This window comes from Lissotriton helveticus, chromosome 11 (genome assembly GCF_964261635.1).
Source record: "Lissotriton helveticus chromosome 11, aLisHel1.1, whole genome shotgun sequence".
NCBI classification, from domain to species: domain Eukaryota; kingdom Metazoa; phylum Chordata; class Amphibia; order Caudata; family Salamandridae; genus Lissotriton; species Lissotriton helveticus.
The window spans coordinates 910,695,507-910,718,191 of record NC_136072.1 but is presented as its reverse complement, the minus strand read 5'-3'; the positions used below and the strand labels follow the sequence as shown (position 1 = coordinate 910,718,191).

Here is a 22,685-nt window from a genome sequence, read left to right as displayed (position 1 = left end):
AGGACAGTGGGAACATCACACAAGAACGAACAGCATATGAGGGTAAGAGCAACATGGAGAGCAGGGGGCAGAAATTTGGTAGGGGAGAAGTACATGAGGGAAAAGGCTGGAAAAACACATGCACTCTCATAGAGTGCTTAACTAAAAGTGAGATGTCGAGGAAAACAAGTCAGCCAGTCAAACACTGGTAAAATAGGCTATGCTTCAGGGGAGGCACAAACACAAGATGGGTCAAGGCAAGCTATCAAATAAAAAGCAAGCAAATGAAAGTGACAATAAAGCCAACCAATGATAAGTAATGAGGAGGCTCTAAGACCACTGTAAGTTCTTGGTAAGCCACAACAAGTCTTTCGCAACCAGACAGCTTGCACAGTCTGCTAGGCGAGACCTAAAAAGCAACATAAGAGACAGCATGGGTTAAAAAAAACGAATGTTGCAGAGGCGGCAGTAGCCGGGTGTTGGGGTATTACTACGTGGAGCGGGTGGTAGTGAGAAGTCAAGACCTTGCAAGCAACGGAGGTGCCAGAGAGCAACGGAGGAGCGAAGCTTGGCTAAAACAAATAATGAATGGCGAAAAGGAGGAACAGGAGAAGCAATGGACGAGCCGCGGCAGGAGCAACACACTAAGCATGGAAAGATGGAGACAGCAGAACAAGAGGAAGAGAGCGGGAAGACGTGTGTTACAATGGAGTGCAGAAAAGCTTTTTTAAAGTATAACTCCGAATCTTAGTAGTTGAAGGATACAAGTCATTCAATTAAAAGGATGGCAAAGAAACTTTGCTTCAGAGGAGGAGAAAACACAAAAAAAGCATAAAAAGGAAGTAAAGAAGGGTGACAATAAAGCCAATTAAAGATAAGCAGTGGGATGAGTAAAATCTCACAGTAAATATTGGTGCTGCCCACAACAAATCATTGACAACAGCTGAGACCAAGAAAGCATCACAAAAGTAAAGTATTAGTCCACCAGCTCCTGCTTGTAAGTGTACTGCTTTTTAGGTCTCGCCTGTCGATGCGCATGCGCATCGAGCTTGCGAGCCTATTGCGGCTCAAACAACGTTTAACTACGAAGCAAGGAATCGTGGCGATTCCTTGCAGTGCCCGTGACTTTTAAGCTCAATGCGCATGTGCATTGAGCTTAAAAGCGCGTGCACAGCCGCCCGCATTCCTCCGACACCTTTGAAGTGAAGCTTAGCTTCACTTCAAAGGCCCGGCTTCTTCACACCCACATGCCGCTCTCGCTCTCGCTCTCCCCGCTCCGCTCCGCCCCCTCCCCTGCCCGGCCGGCTTCTTCACACCCACATGCCGCTCTCGCTCTCCCCGCTCCGCCCCCTCCCCTGCCCGGCCCGGCTTCTTTACACCCACATGCCGCTCTCGCTCTCCCCGCTCCGCCCCCTCCCCTGCCCGCCGTGTGACCTCGGCTTACACTCACCCCTCCTTTCTCCCCTTTAGGCTGCTTTCGGATGCTTTGTTCGCAGCTTGTCATTTACTTTTGCATTGTGGGCGTATTATGATTCCTCATCAACATTCACTTGGATGAGTCAGAACATATTGGCCCTCAATATGGTAAACTTGAGCAATTATTGATTTAGCTGATCCAGTCCTTTTTCTGTTTGATTGTTTAACAGCACCACACCCATAATCTTTACTGTCCTAAATAGTCAGAAATCGTCAAGTAGAAGTGGGAGAAGGTCTGGTCTCAGTGGCGCAAATACAGAGGGAGTTGAGGTGCCTAAAAGTGTGTATTAAATGTATGGATGTATAATCGATCTTGCCTGTTTCATATACATCTAAAGTTGCCGCTCTGGCCATAAACTCTTGTAGCCGACCCTAGGGTCGCTCTTGGGGGTCGATGAATGTACTTGACATCCAACAAATGTTACACAAATTGACAACTGTATTGCATGCATGATTAACAATGAAAAGTATGTATTCAACTTGAGCTTGTTTTAATAAAAAAGATTTTGGGATTAAAGATCTTGCCCTAGCTTCTTGTATGCATGGTGGGGAAAGCTGTGATGAGTCCGGGGAACTAATGTGCATACTGGACCATGCAGTTTTGTTTTCCACCTTTAAAATGATTCTAATGTTTTAGGAGAGGACGCTTTGCAGTCTGGGACTAGTAGTTTCAGGTTTTACCATTACAAATAAGGCCATATACATCTCGCTAGGCAATCTCCTGTTCTTAAAGCATGGTGATGGTGCCATTGCACAGTTAAAAGTACAAAATAACAATAGCACGTTGCAGGGCTCCACTTAGTAGTTATTGAGCCGACTTCACTATTGGGGGTAACTGAATAACGAGAGAAAGCTGGGCGGATTTAAGCATCGTAGTTCATCCAGTCACAGACAGATGACCCGCGTCGTATATAACCGCCTCAGCCCGCCTTAACTATATTTTGTTTCAAACTGTAATTTATATTCTAGACCGGCCTGACTTGTAGGTCCCGATTAATGTAAAACCTGAAACTACATGTCCCACAATGCTTGTGCGTTGCTGAGACTAGAAGGCAGTGTCACATGGATGCATTTGGGCAAATCCTAGTAATTCCGTCGTTAATCTGCTTCAGCGCCACGATCCGGAAATAATGCGCTGCATTAATACAAATGCAGTGAGCAGTGTTAGCTTTTCTCGGCTCCTTTCCCCTCCCCCAGGTGCATATCCCACATTCCTGCAAAACAAAAGTTGCTATAGTTTCTAAAATCAACAGGCACCCTAAGTGTGTGTTCCCGTGCGTCCATGTAAATGTGTGATGGTATTGTAAATATGCAAAATATAGCTTTAGCAAATTATTACCTGCTTTATGTTCCTATTTAGAACAAAAATTCCTTTTTTATGTGAAAATAAATTCAGTTTTAGCAAACTAAAAGTGTTTGGAAGGTTAGTCTTGGTGTTTATGTATTCAAGGCTTTACAGCGACTCACTGGCACACGGCGCTGCTTGCAGTTAAGTTACTCTCCCGTATATCTTCCCCAAACACCTACCGCCCCTCACGGCTTGTTATTTAAGAGTAAGATTGTTCGTAATTGTGCCACTACACCCATTTTGTGAAAAAAAAACTCACTCCCTTACATAAAGAACAAAATGCTGCGCTGCAGGAAATAACTGATTACACTGATTACACGCCCAAAAGGACATTAAGCTGTCAACAGATATACAATCCAGAGCGAAACATAATACGAAAATAAACCGCAAAGCAAAATACAGGCTTTCCTACTCCGCTTACCCAGGCTCTTCCTAGGTGGCTTCCCCCTTTCATTTCACTGCGTTTCCATAGGCCTTTTTCAAATTTTTTCCTCTGGCTGTTTTCTCTCCCATCCCCCCCACTTTCTGTCGCTCCACACCCGTTTCCAAATATAATGTCCTGCTCCAACTGCTAATCCAGGAGGTGCCTGCCCCCCCGCAGCTCTCCAGTTTGCGCTTCAAGTCTGGGATCCAGTGTAGATCGATTCATAGAGCAGGACAGCCAGGGAAGTAATGCTGCCAGCAGCTACTTTTACCTACCTCACTTGGCCCTGCTGCCTCCTACCTATCTGCTCTACGTTCTATCTCAGGGGTCAACAGTGGACACTGCCAACACTCTAACAGCTGCCATTAATACATAAACAGTGAACAGTACCATCACAGCACTAACTAGGAGTGGCGTGCTACTGTAACCGCACAGCTGTGTCTACCGCAGTGATAACACACTAATAATGGGCACTAACAACACTACACGTTCACTGACAGCTGCCATTCCATATTGGGCGCAAGTATCCGCTTGCTTACTGTAATATGTTCTCTTAGCCTGGCATATTTCTTTGTGACCCGAGCTGGGTTGCTGCAGGTTGGCGTCTGCACTTTACCCCAAATAGTTCCCATATGTACAATTAATAACACTCACCCTCACTCACCCTCACTCACCCTCAAACCCTCACCCACACTCACCCTCACCCTCACTCACCCTCAACCCCTCACCCTCACTCACCCTCAACCCCTCACCCTCACTCACCCTCACTCACCCTCACCCACCCTCACCCACCCTCAGCCACCCTCACCCTCAACCCCCACTCACCCTCAACCCCTCACCCTCACTCACCCTCAACCCCTCACCCTCACTCACCCTCAACCCCTCACCCTCACTCACCCTCAACCCCTCACCCTCACTCACAACACATATTGTGTTACAATAGGTGTCACATTTGCGAAAGATAAAACTATCTAGAGATGTAGCATAACGACCAGAGCTGCCATATAAGTCACATAAATACAAAACATGTTGCATTCCAAATGCTATAGGTGTCACATTCGCAAAAGTTATAACTATTGGCATTGTAAATGACAAAGCCATCAATTTAGCAATTTTTAACGACCAGAGCTGCCATATAAGTCACATAAATACAAAACATGTTGCATTCCAAATGCTATAGGTGTCACATTCGCAAAAGTTATAACTATTGGCATTGTAAATGACAAAGCCATCAATTTAGCAATTTTTAACGACCAGAGCTGCCATATAAGTCACATAAATACAAAACATGTTGCATTCCAAATGCTATAGGTGTCACATTCGCAAAAGTTATAACTATTGGCATTGTAAATGACAAAGCCATCAATTTAGCAATTTTGACAACGAAAAAATAAATAAATTGTCATTTACAAGACCAATAACTACAACTTTTCTAATGCGAAACCTATTGCATTCCAACCCCACTCACCCACGCAACGTCACTCACACACGCAACGCCACTCTCACACGCAACGCCACTCTCACACGCAACGCCACTCTCACACGCCACTCATCCACGCAACGCCACTCATCCACGCAACGCCACTCATCCACGCAACGCCACTCATCCATTTGCAAAACGAAAAAAGTTAAACTCTTCTATTGCGAGACCTATTGCATTTTCAATGCTTGTTAGTCAGATGTGCTTGTGATCAATTAAAATCCCACCACTCAGAGTGCAAGAGAGCCAATGGCTGATGTGGTCTGACCTACTGACCCCATGCTGCAGTGGGAGGAAGCAAAATGTGAACGACAGTTTTACAGACTAATAGTTGAAGGGTGCTTACCCAAAATCACATCAACGTATCTACATTTATGTCAATTTTTTATTTAAGATTTACTTTGTTACAAGAGGCTGGAGAAAATGCTAAAGCCACCTGTTTCGCCTGATATAAAAAAAAATCCATCTTTCAGGCAGATAGCACGTGAACCACTAGATACATGTCCTTTTCACTAAAGTTGGATTGCAGAGGAATACTACAAAGAATGGATGTACTGTAGAGGGTACCAACACCCATGACTCTCAAATGCACTGCAGGTGAACCCAGATTGGTATACCAGAAGCAATCAAATTATATCTATATCTACGGCACACTGAAAATCACATGTTACAGTGAAATGCAACTAGAACCCTGTGAATATACTGGTAATTACCTCACACATAGGATAACAAATCTCATCACTTGTGACATCACAAATAACACTACATTTGCAGGGGGGCCAAAATTTTGCCTAGGAACCAGAGGTCAGTACTATCAAAGGAAGGGGAGGCAATCACGAAGACTGTAGTCTTAATTCCGCCTCATGCCCTTTTAATCCTCCACCAGACACTTCCTGACACTTTAGCTCACTCTTTCAGGTTCTTTTCATCCCTGCTTCCGCCCTTTGTCATTTTTTTCGTCTTTCTCTTCCTCCTTCTTTCAGCCTTTGTTTTTCTTTCTTTTGGTCTGGATCAAAGACTTTTGAGGAAGAGTAAGTCCCCGTTGCCAAAAATAAGTGCGGGTGGGCCATACCTGAAAACACAGAACTCTAATGTAATACTGCATTTGCAACTTAAGTGACAATAACTGATGTTAATCAAGGAGGTTCGTCTCAAGCATCAACTGGGCTCAACAGTGTTAAGAGTTAAAAGATACTGAGAGCAGAGCCCACTTCTGCAGACGCCATTAGGTTTGTAGGAACAGGACCTGGCCTCTCATCGGGGTCTTTATGTCAACACCTCTATCCATTCGGGCATACCCGGTTTGCTCTGGGGTGCAGGGAAGGGCCTTCGGCCAGGTGTTGCACTTCACCCAGGCACCGTAATTCCAGCCCCCAACCCCGAAAGCTCACTAGGCATGTCTTGCAGCTGAACCTAGTGAAGTCCTGGATGCAAGCCATACATTCAAGTCCTATACACTAGGATATTAAGGTATAGCCCATGCATTCTGTGCAAAGAGAATTACTTTTGGTCACATAGTGCACCGACTGCCTCAATCCACACATACATAATATGTGGGGTCCTAAGGAGCACCTGGGGCAGAGAGGAGACCAGTTATGGCTCCGTAGTTCACCATAACAGGCAAAGTCCGTTTGTTTTAGGCTTTGTATTGTATCCATAAAGTCTCTTTGGCTGATGATTTTTGAAGTGAATCTCTACTTTTTCTGAATATCAATAATTAGGTAGTTTACTTATGGCCAGAGTAGGGTTAGTGACATCACGGAAGAATCATGGCTGAATGTTTTTATTATTGGTCTGTAAGAATACCTATGGCCACTAGGTGCAAAGCCCTGTGGGCTAATTCCTGAAAGTGTTGGTGAAGGTCTTAAAAGATTACATTTGCAATCAGAATAGCTTACTAGTCAAGATGTTTTTGAAGCATAATCCTCCTGTTCTTGGTGAAGAAGGCATGGGAAGTGGTTCTATAAGAGAAAACCAATGTGATGTCTTCTATGATTAGTGCCATTGGAGGGACAGGGAAAGTCTTAGTTAAAGTTTAAGTAGAGGAGGGCCATATGGAATCGATTTGCTGAGGCTTTTTAGCAGCAGGACTTGAAAAATCTACTTGCCCATTAACCCTTAAAAGCTGTTTAAGTCTCGCCTGCGACAGCGCATGCACGGCATGCCCTCTCACGAGAGATATTGTATATAACAAGGTGCTTGCAGCCACCCACTGCCTGCCATTCGTTGGCTTCATTGTCAATCTTGTTTGCTGCCTTCTAATTGACCAGCATATGCTGGCTTCACTTACTCTTCTTTCGGCTTGAGTGTGGGCCAAGTACGGATTGCTTCAGCTTGTGCAGTCCTACCGCCGATTGTGCTGTGACTGTGGTACTATTTTTATTTTATTCCTTCGTCTCTGTGGTCCTTGCTGAAGCTCTTACCATTTGTAGCTATGTTTGGAAGAAGCCCTTTTCTCTTTTGTAATGGATGTTTATTGTTATCACAAATGTTACCTGCTTTTATCGTGGCAACACGTTATCTGTTTCCAAATGTATTTTCACTAAAACATGGACATGAACGCAATTGTTTTCTTCATGTGACAGGATTTGTTGCCAAATGCCCTGATTACCTGATTTGCTCAGACTTACAGGGGTGTTTTACTGGTATCTAACCAGCATTGGCAAAGGCAGTAGGTCTTGCCTTCGAGACTATTGGCTCTGTCATTGGCTTTTGTTCATGCTGTACAGCATGGGCACTGCAGACTAGGACAATTTATACCATGCTGTATAGTAGCGTGGCTAAAAAATAAATTTACAAAAGCACAGGACTTCCCTGTGACAAACAATATGCTTAAATACCAATAAGTATCACTAACTAGATAATAGTAACATCCGTCATTTAGAGTGCACAGAAACAGCAGAAGTCAGTACAATATGCTACATTAAATGAATAATTTCTGTTATACTAGACTACACAAAAAACATGTATAAATGTCCCAAACACGCCAAGGTGCTTTTCTCGTCATGATAGAGAACTCTGACATTTTGATTTCTAAAAAAATCTGTCACAATGGGAATGCAAACTTCAATATGTCTCTCTAAAATAATAAATGCATTAAGGCAATCATTCTGCAAGCATTTATCAAACAGGCACCTGTAGTAAATATTAAGAGGCTTCTCAGAACAAGGTCAATTTAATGGAGAATAACTATTTCTTTAAAGCGTCGTATCCACCAGATGCCATATCATTTAATTACAAAACTCTATATGAAAGATGTGGCTTAGCCTTAAGGGACACGACACCATTCTATTTTTCAAAGGCCTACCTGCTGGGAGTCCATTCCATACCACACATCTTCCCCTTTACAGATAACAAAAAACACAGTAAAGCAAAATAGACTTAATCACACAGGAGAAATTACACTCCACACATTTTATAAATTTGACTATCTATTCAAAGACACTAATAATGTGGTCCGGATTTATCTAACACAACCAATGCCAGAAAGATTCTAGCTGTGAGAGCAACTCTTTGCAAAATGAATACATATTACAGTATATATTTTTATTTAAACATAATTTTATTTAGTTTTTTTTGTAAATCATCGTAGTACATATGGTACAAATTTGCTCTACTTGACAAAGAGGCGTCACCAGATAATAGTGATGACTACGATTGTTCAGTCCAAAACGTATATGATGGCGTAAACGTATTTCGACAAGAGCTCTAGCCGGAACAGTGACAATTGCTCCGCGGAGCAGAAACACAAAAAATAGTCGGATCTCTAATACATAGAAATTAATATATATTACAGTATTATATATGTATATAATCTTATATTAAGATGGCTCACAATGGCGTCTCAAAGTGTATTGAAGATCTGTGAAAACTAAGATACAACATGAACACAAACTGTTCTACTGCAATGGACATTTCTAAAGCAAAAAATATTTAAAATAATATACATACTTTTTTTTAAATCAATTGTGTTGATCTACATACTCTATTTCTAATATTCTACAGTTTCTCTTGCCCTACCATCATGTTTGTTTCTCTTGTGCTTTTTAGTTCTCAGTTCAGGGTTTCTCCCCTTTAAGCAATTTTCTTTTGCAGTCTTTTAAATTAGTATTTCTTCCTCCCTCTCTTCTTTCTGTTTCCTGTGCTTCATATCTTGATGCTTTCACTGTATACATCATAACATACCTATTGCACTTACCTACTTCCTACTGTCCCACAAACAGCTCTAGTACATCTTTCTTCTCAATTGTTCCTACAGATCCTACTGATTGATGTTTTTACCCTGAATATGTATGTTTTCTACGGTTAATGCTGTGTTGTGGAATGTGTGTGGCTGAGCAAGCCTGCTAATAGGCAAATTAATGGCCAACGATGTATTTTTACATGAAATTCACTTTATTGAAATTGAATCTGATAAGCTCAAAAGACAATGAGATGGAAAAATATTTCCTCTGTGGGGACTGGTTACAAAGCAGCAGTCACTATACTTTGTCATAATTCCTTCAATAATGAACGTTTTCTCTCAGTAACTTGATGTTATTATTGGATTAGGTTTGTTTTACTGTACTGTTAAGACTGGTCATTTTTAAAAACCAAAGTTTCTAACTTATCTCATAATACCATTGTGGGAGGAGACTTTAATGACCTAATTGGCCCCTATAAATCTAATAAAATGGTTAAAGCATTAGGCCCTTACCTGAAGCATTGACAATTTGTAATCCTGAATCTGATTTTTCCTTTATCCCCATAAGTCCACTGGACTCTCACTTATATTAACGATATTATAATTAATGCTTCCCATTTACAACTTTTACATATAAATACAGATAGAAAATCCTCTGTGTTCTTGTCTGTATTTTGTTTAAAAATATTAATAAAAGGGAAATTAGGTTACATTACTAGTAATTCTAAATGCTACCAGTCATGACAGACAGGCCAATCCCTGTGCGGATATGAGTATTCCTAGCATTGAGAGTTGTCTGGCGTTCTATTATAAGTGTACATTTATTCACCAAATAAATGTAGAACTATACTCATCTCAGCTTTATATATATATATATATATATATATATATATATATATATATATATATATATATATCTCCAAACACTGCTGCTTCTGCTGCAACCCTGTGACCCATTGAAAAGTGGCGTACGCTTCGGCGAAGCAACCGGATAATTTTGTAATCCACACAGGTATCAGTATCAAGTACGCTCTCAGGAACCACACAACAATCCAGGAGTAAACTTAAGTCTTCAGTTTATTCACACAACGCGTTTCGGCGACTTGCCATGATCACGTGGGCCAGGGACAGACTAATTTGCATACAGCCAGGTTCTGAAACTGGGATGGTGCAATGAGCTAAAAAACGGTGTTGGATCTAGCCCTGATCTCTTGACTGGGTGAGAGTACTCTGCTTAATTCAGAGACTCTGTCCATCACCACCCCTTGTTGTATATTATTTTGTCCACCCTAAGCGTGGAAGGGTATACTCAGATGTGAGTCCCTTGCTCATTGCACCATCAGGATTCAAGCAAGCCGGGCCGAAGACGCCTGAAATGGCAGAAACCGGTCCCCGGAAGCTTGTTTCCTTCCCAGTGTAAGAATTGGCTTTTGTAGTCTGGTCTGCCCTGTTCCCATGATGCACTGGGCCAGGGACAGACTAATTTGCATACAGCCAGGTTCTGAAACTGGGATGGTGCAATGAGCTAAAAAACGGTGTTGGATCTAGCCCTGATCTCTTGACTGGGTGAGAGTACTCTGCTTAATTCAGAGACTCTGTCCATCACCACCCCTTGTTGTATATTAAACTGAAGACTTAAGTTTACTCCTGGATTGTTGTGTGGTTCCTGAGAGCGTACTTGATACTGATACCTGTGTGGATAGATATATAGATATATATATATATATATAGAGATATAGATATATATAGAGATATAGATATAGATATATATATATATATATATAGATATATATATCAATCCGCTTCCGTGAAAGAAGATAAGGGGGACACAGCGGGGCTGAAGTTTCACCTTTTATTGAAATTGGCATGACGTGTTTCGGCGGATTTGCCTCATCAGATGCCTCGGATACAGGAAGTCCATAGTTTCTCTTTTAAAGGTTGGCCCATCCCCCTAAAGTAGTGTTGGCCACTCCTCTATCGCATCAGAGACACTCGTACTTCTCAATGTTTTCACATTCTGAGACTACAGCAAACAGCATGCAGTTTGTCCGTTTCTGCAGAGTGCCCCTGTCAGCCCTGTTTTTCAACAACTTCAAGTAAGGGGCTAATAAGCGGTGCGATAAGGGTTGAACTCCTGTATTGTGCTGGGCTAAAAGGCAATGTCCCAGTCCTCACTTCCAACCGCTTTGTCCCCGTATCTGCAGCACGTCTGGAGACGCTGGTTTACAGTAACCACGTCCGTCCATATTTGATGGATTGTCATTCGGCAACAAATGCGCCGCTTCTCGGGGAATCAGCGGCGCTCCAGGTAAGTGCCACAGTACCATGGAACACTGAAGGAAGGGTCCCCTTTGGGCAGCTGTCGCTCCACGCTAATATGCAAAGAACAATCCGCTTCCGTGAAAGAAGATAAGGGGACACAGCGGGGCTGAAGTTACACCTTTTATTGAAATTGGCATGACGCGTTATAAAGACGGAAATGTACCATACATACATAAATATATATATATATATATATCACATACACACACACATACATACACACACACACAAGGCGGTTCAATATACAAATTCCTTTATTACTTTATTAATGTCCAGTCAGTGGCAATGTGAGGTGACACAACAAAGGTAAAGTGATTACACCTGCAGTATACCCAAGCTAGAAGAGAAGCAATCACCCTCTCTTCCTGCTGCATCTGGTAACAGGTAAGGCTGGCTCACTTTAACTCTCTCCTTCCCAGCCACTTCCTGTTTTATTCTTCTTTTTTTTAAATTTACATGTTTCCCCTCGCCTTTCTTATGGATAACTAAACTTAATATTATACATGTACTGCTTCTTTATTTATTTTGCTTTCTCTACCCAGCGTAGTCCACTTTGTTCCCCACCAGCCTATTTGTTATCTTCTTTTTCCTCCATCTTTAGAAACTATTGCAAGCCCTTATAGGTTTTCATAATTAGATTGAGGTTACTTTTAATCTCACTACGCCATAGCACTTATTGTTCCCCACTCATTCCCTGAAGTTCCGACCTGCGCCACTGCGCCCTTTGAATTTTATCCGCACTGTTAACTGGTTGAAGCGGGCTCTGCACGCCTTTGTTTAATGAAGCTCATCTCTACACATGCGCTGAGAGAGTGTATTTAGTTACTCCCAGCAGCGATCCTTTGATCTTTGACTCCTGCTGGCTTTTTGGCCTTCGTTAGGCCATTTGTTGTCAGATTCTCACGCACCATCTTATTCCCTTGTACTATTCACACGATTCCTAGCAAACTTTGGTGGCGGTTACTTTGTTTTTTCGCCAGTGGCACACCACAAATCAGGTCTCCCGCTTCAGCCTTGATTTCACCTATTTTTATGAGCGAGGCATTCCTAGCCAATTACTCCAACTCCCCTAAACAAGTGGAACAAATAACAAGCATTTACAATGCAATGGTTTCGCCTTTGAAAAAGTTAGAGCTATTGGCATTGTAAATGACAACATTTTTATTTGTGTTGGTTTTGAAAATAGATAAATAAATGGCACTGTCATTTACAATGCCAATAGCTTAATCTCTTGCAATGCCAATAGCTTAATCTCTTAGCCTTTTTTCGGTATCGTAGTGCATTTTTACTTTATTTAGTCAATGCCTCTTAAATATACAGTTTCATTAATCAGGGAATGGTCTCTCGAATAGGACATTCGCCCCGAATTATGTACGATATGTCAATGTATTATTTTGACTTGCTCGGGTTTTCTCCATATTTATATACTTTTTCATTCATTTGCTCTGTTTCATTTGCGAATGTGCATCTAAGTGCCTGACTTTTTTCTCCCTAAATATTTCCATAGAGCCAATAAATATTTTTCACTATGCGGACTAGTGGTTTCAAGTTTGCTGTTCTTCTCCCTTGGGTTACGGCGCACCTCACTATTGGTGATGTATACCACCGTCAGTGATATTCTCGACTTCCCTTCAGTGTCTCGTAATTTTATTGACAGGTCAGTTCTAGCTAAGAGGTCACTCTTTTCGCTCATAGCATTTTAATAGTTTTTGGTATGAACAATGAGTGTTCATTAAATCTTTTAAGATGCTACCTTCACTTTTATCCTGATGAAGACCCCATGTAAATTATGAGGTTTGAGGGTCGAAATGTCCACGATACAGTTGTTTTGATCAGCCAGTAACTGTGCGTATACTTGAAACTCCCAGTCTCTAAATATTTATTGCTCACAGTCAAAACAGAGACTCTGCTCAGGTCGTCACTGTTCTCTTGCATTGTGCCCGTTACTTGGCTTGCTGCAACCACAACCGTTCCTAATAAAAACATGTTTATTGTGTATTAATGCGAAATATCAATATACGTTAATTACTTGCTGTAAAGTTGTTTACTGTCCTTCCTCAAAGTATATTTTATTGCTTTTCCCATTTGTTGGTACCTGGGTATGCTCCGATTGGCCCCCATAAATAATGAATATTATTAGTGAAGTGATTCCGAAGAAACCACAGTATCCGCAATGTCGAGAGTCCTTAAAGTGTACTCCATTTTCCATTGTAGATGACTAGCGTAAAACGCTTTAAAATGCTGTGTGACGGGAGAAGGCCTGACGCCGGAAGTAAAAGGGTAAATAAAGAGTGTATAAGACTATCCCACCAGGTATTAAAGGCACTTAAGTGACACCAGAAAAATACTATGAGACAGCTAGTCGCCTTACCTCTCAACAGCATATAGAGGCTGGAGCTGTAAGGGTTTTGTCCCGGCTTCCTTCGTGCTCTTGACTTCCATTGGTGAATACCATTTTAGACTATTTCTTTGATTCCCTTTTTATCTTTGTTCGGTCTATGCATTTGTTACTGTGATATTTGCTAACTTTGCTGTAGCAAACTGAAAGGGGAGTATTCGCTGTGACTATGCCTTGCACTCTTGTGACACATTGATCCATGGGACTTGGATTTTGGCGCACTATATGAAACCTACGCGAACATTGTTGATCCCTGGCTGTAACCCATGTACTTCTCTGTAGGGCTTGCTTCTCTTACTGGCATGTGGGAGAGAGAAACGCAGGATAGACTCACTTCTGGGGCTGAGGAAGGAAAAACGTACCCTTGATTGTGGTGACAAGATCCATGTAACCAAGCATCGATAATCGGACACTAGTATGATCCTCCAGAACACTCATCCAGATGGAATGGGATAGTCCTTCTGGTTTTACGGATAGCAGATAAAGAGAGCCAAATTCGATCAGCACTTACCTGATCTGTAGTCAGGAAATGGATGATTTAGACGAATCTTGCTTTCCTCACATATCAGAAAATTGCAATGTTTCGCCCTCCTTTTAATACAGTGGAGTGGTCCAGGGCTAATAATGGCTGGTATCCGCCTCCTGCTCTAACATTCTAATTCTTGTCTTTCTATTTTCCCATTGTTAATTAGAACATTCTACCTGCAGGAATGGGTAGACTGTTTGAATAGCCTTGGTAGTTCTCTGCCGAGGGCTATACTGGTTGTTAAGGTCCATCTTCCTCGTTATAGATTCGCGCCTACGGCCAAGGCCTTTAACTACAGGTATGTCCCTCAGCAGGAGACTGTAAGGCAATGAGGCCTGGGTCGTTCATGAAGTTGGTGGGAGCTCACTTGATTTAGAATTGAACACTTCCCCCATCTGTATATACCACCCCCCCCGCGTCTTGTACCAGGCATTTGGAACCTGTTTTGCTGAGGCATGACCTTTTCACCCGTTGTCATGCTGATGCGGTCCCACTCTTCGTCGCTGTCAGTCCAGGCAGAACTCACTTGTTTGACCTGTGCACACAAGCAACTTGCGCTGAACTCCGGCCGAACAGTGATCGTTGGCGTAGGCTCTGAAAAGGACCACAGTGTTTTGGAAGGACGTCCTATTGATTAATTGCATTTCTTTAGCTCTTTAGTTGAATCGATTATGCACGGCACGCTCTAAAGTAACGTTTGATGGAGGCATTGGAGCTCAGGTCAGTGTGATTAATGGATTCGTCTGTCTCCCGTAGTTCTGAGAAATATGACTCGTGTTTTTAATTTCCACGTCAGAACTGTGTGTGTCCTTGCCTGAAGGCGGATTCGAATCGTTTCTTATTCTGCACTACGTGTTCGCATATTGTGGACAGTTTTTTTTAAAGCAAATTTGGGTTTTGCAAAGTCTGTATTCAGTTAATTATATGCCTAAGAAAAACTCTGGATACTGCTCGGGCACAAATAGTTTTGGTATTTTGTCAGTGTTATTTATTTATTTAGTCGATAAATCTTGTATATCAAATATGCACATTTTTCTATATATCTCATTATTGATAGTGGAATTCAGCCTAGTGCATTTTGGGACTATCAGAACCTTCCTCAGGAGACCATGTGAACGGTTACCATTACGGTCTCTTGTCAGGGTGTGTTTTTTTTTTACACCATACTGCGTGGATAATGGACTGCTTACTCACTTTTCTTTGTCAGTGCCTGTCATCTCAGATGAATCCTTTCCCACACACATGCAATTTTGTCTTCTCCGGTAGGAGCTGTAACCTGCTGCATGGATAACTTACCTGCCCACATTTCAGGTGGACCGCTAAAAAAAGTATAGTTGGCTAAGTGAGAGGGCAACCTCGGGCGCATGGCGCGCATGGCACACCTGGCGGGCACGTTCTGAGCGTAGGACCAGTGGGCATCGCATGAGTGAACATCTGGAAGGCCCGGATGATAGGACAACAGGCCATCTGATCCTTCTGTGTTTTTTTTATTATTCTTTTTATTTTTAACTAAACTCTTCGGGCAGGTGGGAACGCAAGATGGAAGTTTTGAGCGTAAATAGGAGTGGGCGGTTCTAGGGAAAGAGCGCCCCGGGTGAGTTCTTTAAGCGATGCACCTCTGGGGCATTGTAAAGCAGAGCACCTCTGGGCAGATTCCGAGCACATAGACCACGTCCTGGACACAACATGGCATCTCGAAGACAGGAGACAAATGCACACGCTCTAATGGCGAGTTATATGTTGCACAGGTGGGCCTACTTGTGAAAGTAGGGGCAGACCTGGACAAGTCCTGATCGCTAGTTGCATTGTGCGTTTTCTGATCACGGCATATGTGGGATTTGATACCTGGATGGATACTGGCTGCAGGGTGAATTGTGAAAGCGGAAATACATACATCTGTATGATTTCTCATCTAGAACAGATGTGAAAGCAGGGGGCATGTGCCTAGATTCAGGAATCAGGACACGCGTGGGTGAGCTCTGAGAACGGGATGCGTCCTGCTTTACAGTACTCTGCCGGAATCTAAGACAACCCGTGTATTCCCTGGTGATGCCCCGGGCGGGGCGCGCCCCTGTGCTCTGATGCTCCCGGGAGGGGCGCGGATATCCAGAGCCCTCACATCTCTGGCCCAGTGACCCTGCCACCGGCCCGACAGGTTTCTTCTATGATAAAAACATTACCAGCCCGCATCTGAAGGTGGGAGTGGTGGGCGAACCCGCCTTCCCACGCTCTGGCACTGTCCCGTGGATCTCGGCCCTATTCTTCAGCTCGTTCTATCATCTATTCATTCAATCTTTAATCCGTGTGCCTGGAGGCAGACTGAAGTCTGTAGCCGGTGCCTTGTCTGCATTCCTTGTTCGGGTAACTTTGTTAGTAGTAAATATTTATTTACGTTGTTTATTGGTGCGCCTAGAGGTCGGCCGGCTGAGTGAAAACCAGAGCAGATCTGCGACTGGCACCCACCCACAACATGCCTGAAGCAGAGCTGCTGCGCCCCTGCCTCCTGTTTCTTATTATGTTATGTGTCTACTTACCCACAACATGCCTGAAGCAGAGCTGCTGCGCCCCTTGCCTGACTCCTGTTTCTGGTTAAGAGGTGGAAGAGATGTGGCGCCGCGGCCAGGGTGCCTGCCTCCGGACCTCGTGGTTCACGGTGCGATCCCCGGCGCCAGGTTAGCCATGTGACTGGGCAATAGCTCGCTTAATCTTCCCGACAGTCCCCAGCTCCGGGACACCTCCAGAGGTACTGGCCAGGATGCAGCTGCCACATACGGTCTCTTGTCTTGATATTGTACATAATAGTTTGTAAGGGCCCAGCACTGTCGGCTCAGTACATGACTCGTTGACTAGCCATGCGTGATTCGGTGACCAGCCATGTTAAAAAAAATGCGCCCCCTACCAGCCGCAGCGTAGCTTCGGATCCAGGCAGCGAGATGCCTCCCTGCAGCAACAGTCTCCAGGTATTCGAGGCCTAGAGAAGGGCTGGACCAGAAACAGGCCTTAAAGGTGCAGGGTCCCGGCCTGTAGGGGGTAGTCTGACAATGCTCACAGTGCTATCGAGACTTTTGTTAATACACGAGGCGTCAGACGGTCTGCCCTTCCCAGCAGCTCTTACAGTAGGAGGTTTTGCTAAGCCTGTCCCGAGGGAGGGAGGGTGTTGTTCGCTGCGAGTATGAGGTGGCGTGCATCACCAGGTAGGTATACGCAGGAAAGAATCGTTACCTGAAAAAGAGCCCGGAGAAAGTGCCATGCCGCACGTAATGAACCACCACAGATAATAAGCACAAGCGCGAGGGAGCGTGACCTGCCGCTAGAGGTCAACAACGCACAAATGAGACGCGTCTGCGTCACAGAGGGAAGCAGCACGAACGTGCCCGCAGAGGATAACATCGCACACCTAGCGTGCACCGATGCGAGATAGTGGATTGAAGTAATATATGCGCAGGTGTGAGTGTCTTCTCTCACAGAAGTCAAAGCGTGGGACATGCCATCCGGTCCGAGACAGTCTCCTGCCCTATTGTACTTATAGTAACACATTTAATACTAAGGGAGTGCGAATAAACATCATTTCTTGCAAACGTACACTAGCACAAAGCGAGGGGAGGGGGGACGGCGGGAGGAGGGACACGGAGGAAGGCAGGACAGCAGCAAGCACGGCCCGGCCGGACCAGATTCGGGGGCGTTCCCGGCTGACGTCGCGTGACGTCGGCAAAAGCCAAAGAATCTCGGGAACGCCCCCGAATCTGGTCCGGCATTGACGGACAGGCCCCTCGTCCAATGGCTAGGCTCCATTTATGGAGCCAGCCAATGAATGACGAGGGCCGACCCAAAGCCACACTACAGTTCTCATAAGATTTCTCCTGCACAAAAGCTGCTTGCGCAGCTTTTTGCAGTCGAAACCTAAAAAGGAGGAATTAAAGTGCCAATAATGAAAAAACAGACAAATTGAGTTTTCACTTCCTGCAGCCTTCCACTATTATGTTTGTCTAATTCATAAGGCATTACTAAATATAAGAATAAAAAAATATACACTAAAAGAAGGAATGAATAGCAAGTTGGCCCGCCTTGCATTATCCTCACCCTACAATGCACCTCTTAGCATGACAGCCTCATAAAAGCTTAACAATGAGAACTCCTGTTTCACCGCACCCACAAACTCCTCTACACGAACTGAGTCTATGAACCCAGACATTTGGGATTGGCTCCCCTCTCCCCTTGTGGTTGACGTTGTACATTGATAGTTTTCCTCCCCCTGGAAAAATCTGTAAGTAGCACCTTTCACTCTGCATACCCTCACCCCTCCATACATCGCAAGGTGTGCTCTAATCTCCATACCATACTTCCTGACCTCATTTCCTTTGCTTTCCCCTTTGTCTGTCCCAACTTTGTGCCTTTCGGACTCGCTCTGCTTCCAATCTTGCCAATTGCTGTGGTTATCTGGAATGCTTTGCAAAAGTGCTTCTGTTAATTCATACATTGCCAGAGCTAATCAACATAAAGTATACCAATACAGCTAACTGTCTACAGAAAGCTCCATGACCTTTCTCTGCTCCTTTGTGACATACACTGTTGCTGCACTTGCACATTGCTATGGTTACCAGAGTTGCCTTATAGCAAATTTATTCTATCACATATCTGCAGAGCCAATGAGCGCACACGTACCTACATTGCTGGCCAAACTTATTCAGGTTCCCTTAGTTACTGACTGAATCTCATCTGAAACCTCAATATGAATGCAATGAATTTCCAGTATGTAAATTATGAGAATTGATGCTGTGCTGTTGTATTAAAATTCCTAAATTTTTGTTGTCACACCCTTAATCTGTTTGCTATAAATGTTCGCGTGCTGCCACCAAATGCAGAAGTAGGATAGGACTCTCCTTAAATGTGTTAGATTTTTACTTCCTTAGTTTAGACATAATAGATTAATTCATGATAAATCCTCATTTGCAGAAGTCATGTGTCACTTTATTCAGTCATGCATACCCTGATATGCTTCTTTTAGAATTAGCCAGTATGTTAAGTAGCTACTGATTTAAGAGGCGATAGCAAATACAATTGGGGAATAACCGCGAGGAGAATTGCTGCTGCCAGGACCTTTTGGCAAGACAGAAAGCCAGTCTTCACCTTTCTAAACTGCTGTGCCACTTGCCCACCCGCCTCCCGCCGCCCGACCCCTGTTCCACCTCGGGGTGAGGCCGCCGAGCGGAGCGCGGTGTGGGAGTCAAAGACTACATTGCCCATCATCCCTTGCGGCGCAACCTGCGTCAATCGCGCGCCAGGAGGCGCTTAAATCTCCAGTCACCCCGGTCGAGTGGGGGAATAACCGCGAGGAGAATTGCTGCTGCCAGGACCTTTTGGCAAGACAGAAAGCCAGTCTTCACCTTTCTAAACTGCTGTGCCACTTGCCCACCCGCCTCCCGCCGCCCGACCCCTGTTCCACCTCGGGGTGAGGCCGCCGAGCGGAGCGCGGTGTGGGAGTCAAAGACTACATTGCCCATCATCCCTTGCGGCGCAACCTGCGTCAATCGCGCGCCAGGAGGCGCTTAAATCTCCAGTCACCCCCATCTCGCGGGACGCCGGGCGAAGACCGGGCCAAGGGCTGGCCCGTTTTAGCCCGTTCCAGCTTGATCCAGGTTGGGCTGGGCCACCCCCCTTGCTTCATTCCATCCGGACCCTACCCTAAAGGTATCATCTTTGCCCATTGACTTTGGACATTTCGAACATTGAACTGTGATATCTTAAACTGATATAATTATGACTAGGGGTTTAAGAAGTAAAACAGCTCTTAAAGCTGCCTCATTTACAGGACCTATTGATTTATTCATTTCTAAAACAACTGAGGCCATTAATCAAAATATTGCTGTTTTGGAACGTAGGGTGTCCCAGGACCTTGCGATTGCTCGGAGATCTTCCTTGGGCCCTATAAGCAACAGCCTTAACCCCACTGCCATCAGCTACCCATATCCCAATTCTAATACAGTCTGGCACCACAGCACAAGTTCATTCCATCCCTAGTGCTGTAGATTTATCAGCCACTAATCTGTCACTGGAATTGGATTCGACTGAGAACCTTGAGACAACCCCAGACCTTGAGCATATTTTATCCGAAGACCCGGCTCAGGATCTAGCACAAGTCAATAAGCTTAGGGGGGTCAGAGAAGGTGCCGTCCCAAAACAGCCTGAAGCGCACAATAAGGGGAATACCAATACAACCCACCTTACTTCCAATAAAAAGAAAGGGCCTACTGTTTTATTAGTCAACAATCCCCTTTCCAGTAAAAACTTTGTTACCTCAGATTCATCTAGTTTACAATGCCCTAATTTGATCAATGTTCAAGAGGGCGGTTCAAGCCCGTCTGACAGTGATACATCAGAACTCCTTGCTAGTTTTAGGGACCTACTAAAATTTCACCTTCAACCCTTGGAGAAGAGTATTATGGCAATAGAAAAGCAACTTGCCATACTCCTCACCAAAACACCTATTCAGACTAGGGTGGGAACTTCTAAAACCGGAGGGGTACCAGTAGTAACTAATTCTGGGTCTACATCGGTTAATCCACGCATACCGCCTGTTACACCTAAAGTACAGGCAACAACTAAAGAGCCTTTAACCACCTCATTACCTGCTCCAAATAATTGTGCAATTTCCAAACCTAATGCTAAACCCATATCTCAACCCACACCCCAGTTACACATATCCAGTCAACAAAACTCTACCCAACTCCCTCCTGCTGCTATACCCCCAGCCACCAGTGCCATCGCGGCCAAGGGGTTTCTGCAGCCACCTCATGACAAACCCCCGGTTACCCAAAAATTACATCATACAGATACTAAGAGGGGGCCTAGGCCTAAACGCCCAGTTCATCTTCCACCGGAGGTCTCCCCACTCACGGTAATTTTAACGGGAGTCCCGGAACTTCCAGCAGGTACTGATGAACCTTCCTGGTCCCTCATGAATAAAAATTCTCCAATGGCTTAGTATCAACAGGCCACTACAGCCTACTAATACCTGTAGAATATCTTCAGTCCGTAGGGTACCATGGGTGGGGGCGAGTCCTAAGAGTATACAGGGGGATTGCGTCATTGTTACCTGCGAAGACGCATCCTCGGTGAATCATATTTGTTCATGGCCAGAGTTGGAGAAGAAAGGGGGAATCGACACTCAGCGGCTCTCCTTTTTCTATCCACCCGTATTTAATTTTCATGCTCCAATTTTAGCCCCCAACTGGGTTATTCCTCAAGAACAAGCCTGGAATTATGGAGGCCCCTGGATGACACAAAAGAGCAGGAATAGGGATTGGCTACCTCGTCCCTGGTACCCCAACAAAGGCCATCCTATGGGGAATGGATGGCAAGGTATTCACACCAGTAACAGATTCGACTGTCTGGAGATGGTCGACTGACGTAGTGCCCCATCACCCTCTAGCCAGCCAGCCATCAAGCAGTCTGGGTCCCCCTATGTTTGCAAGCTACCTGTTAACGATAGAACTATAGCACCCCGTATCTTGGACTGTGTACCCGCTGTTGATTGGGCGGGCCGACGTCATGATACGGTAAATGAAGGAAGCCCCACAGAACCTTTTCCACCCTATACTATTACCAGTAATAACCAAACCACCCATTCTTGTAAAGGTGTCCCCTGTACTAGCCCTGAAGTGAGTGCGTCCTCTGATGCCTCTAGACCGGGCTTAGCTGTGAGTACCCTGGAAGTTAGTCCAACTATACCTTGTGCTCCTCAGCCGGTGATGACCGTTTATGATACTATCAAGTCCGCCGGTCTTACCCTTATCTCCTGGAACATAGCCGGTATTGCAGGGAAATTAGACTCACCCTTTTGGTCCAGGTTTATTGGGGAAGGTTTTGATATAATCCTCCTCCAGGAAATCTGGTGCCAGGATCAAATCAACATTGAAGGTTACTCATCCCATTGCCTTAAAGCCACTAAATCCAGTTCAGGTAGGGCTAAGGGGGGTCTTCTGTTGCTTCTGTCCAACAAGTTGTGCAATTGTGTAGTGAGAAGCAGTTCGACTGTGGGAACCCACAGCCAGGTAGTGAGGGTTGATTGCAGTAAGGGAATCGATCTGGTTATAATACATTTTTATAACAACATCTTTGATGCCTCCAGAGGGAATATTTTATTCCCCCTTGAAAAGGAAATTGTAAGGGTTATGGGCTTTTCGAACAGAAAGGCAGATGTTATATGGGCAGGGGATTTTAACCTACAACCATGCCACCTGTCCAAAGGGAATCCCTGTGGCCTTGGAACAGTAATGTCTAGCCAATGGGAGGGAGTGGGAGAGAGGGAGGATTTCCTCCACTTCCCACACTGTCACTATGGATCTATACTTAATAAAATGTTAACCAAACTAGACCTACACCTGTTAAACTGTAACAAAAACATCCAGACAGATACGTGTCCCACCTTTACAGGAAGGGATGCTGGAACATTTATAGATCATATTTTGCTGTCTAGTACAGGGGACTTTGCCAATCTGTATATCAATGAGGAAAGCCTCAGTGACCACAATTGCATTTGTATTACCCTC

General features: G+C 44.3%; 1 protein-coding gene across 2 annotated transcripts in view; it reads right to left on the bottom strand.

The window, feature by feature from the left end:
* DDX54 (DEAD-box helicase 54) overlaps window positions 1-22,685 on the bottom strand; it is a 140,516-nt gene that overhangs the window by 79,459 nt on the left and 38,372 nt on the right. The gene's annotated exons all lie outside the window — the stretch shown is intronic.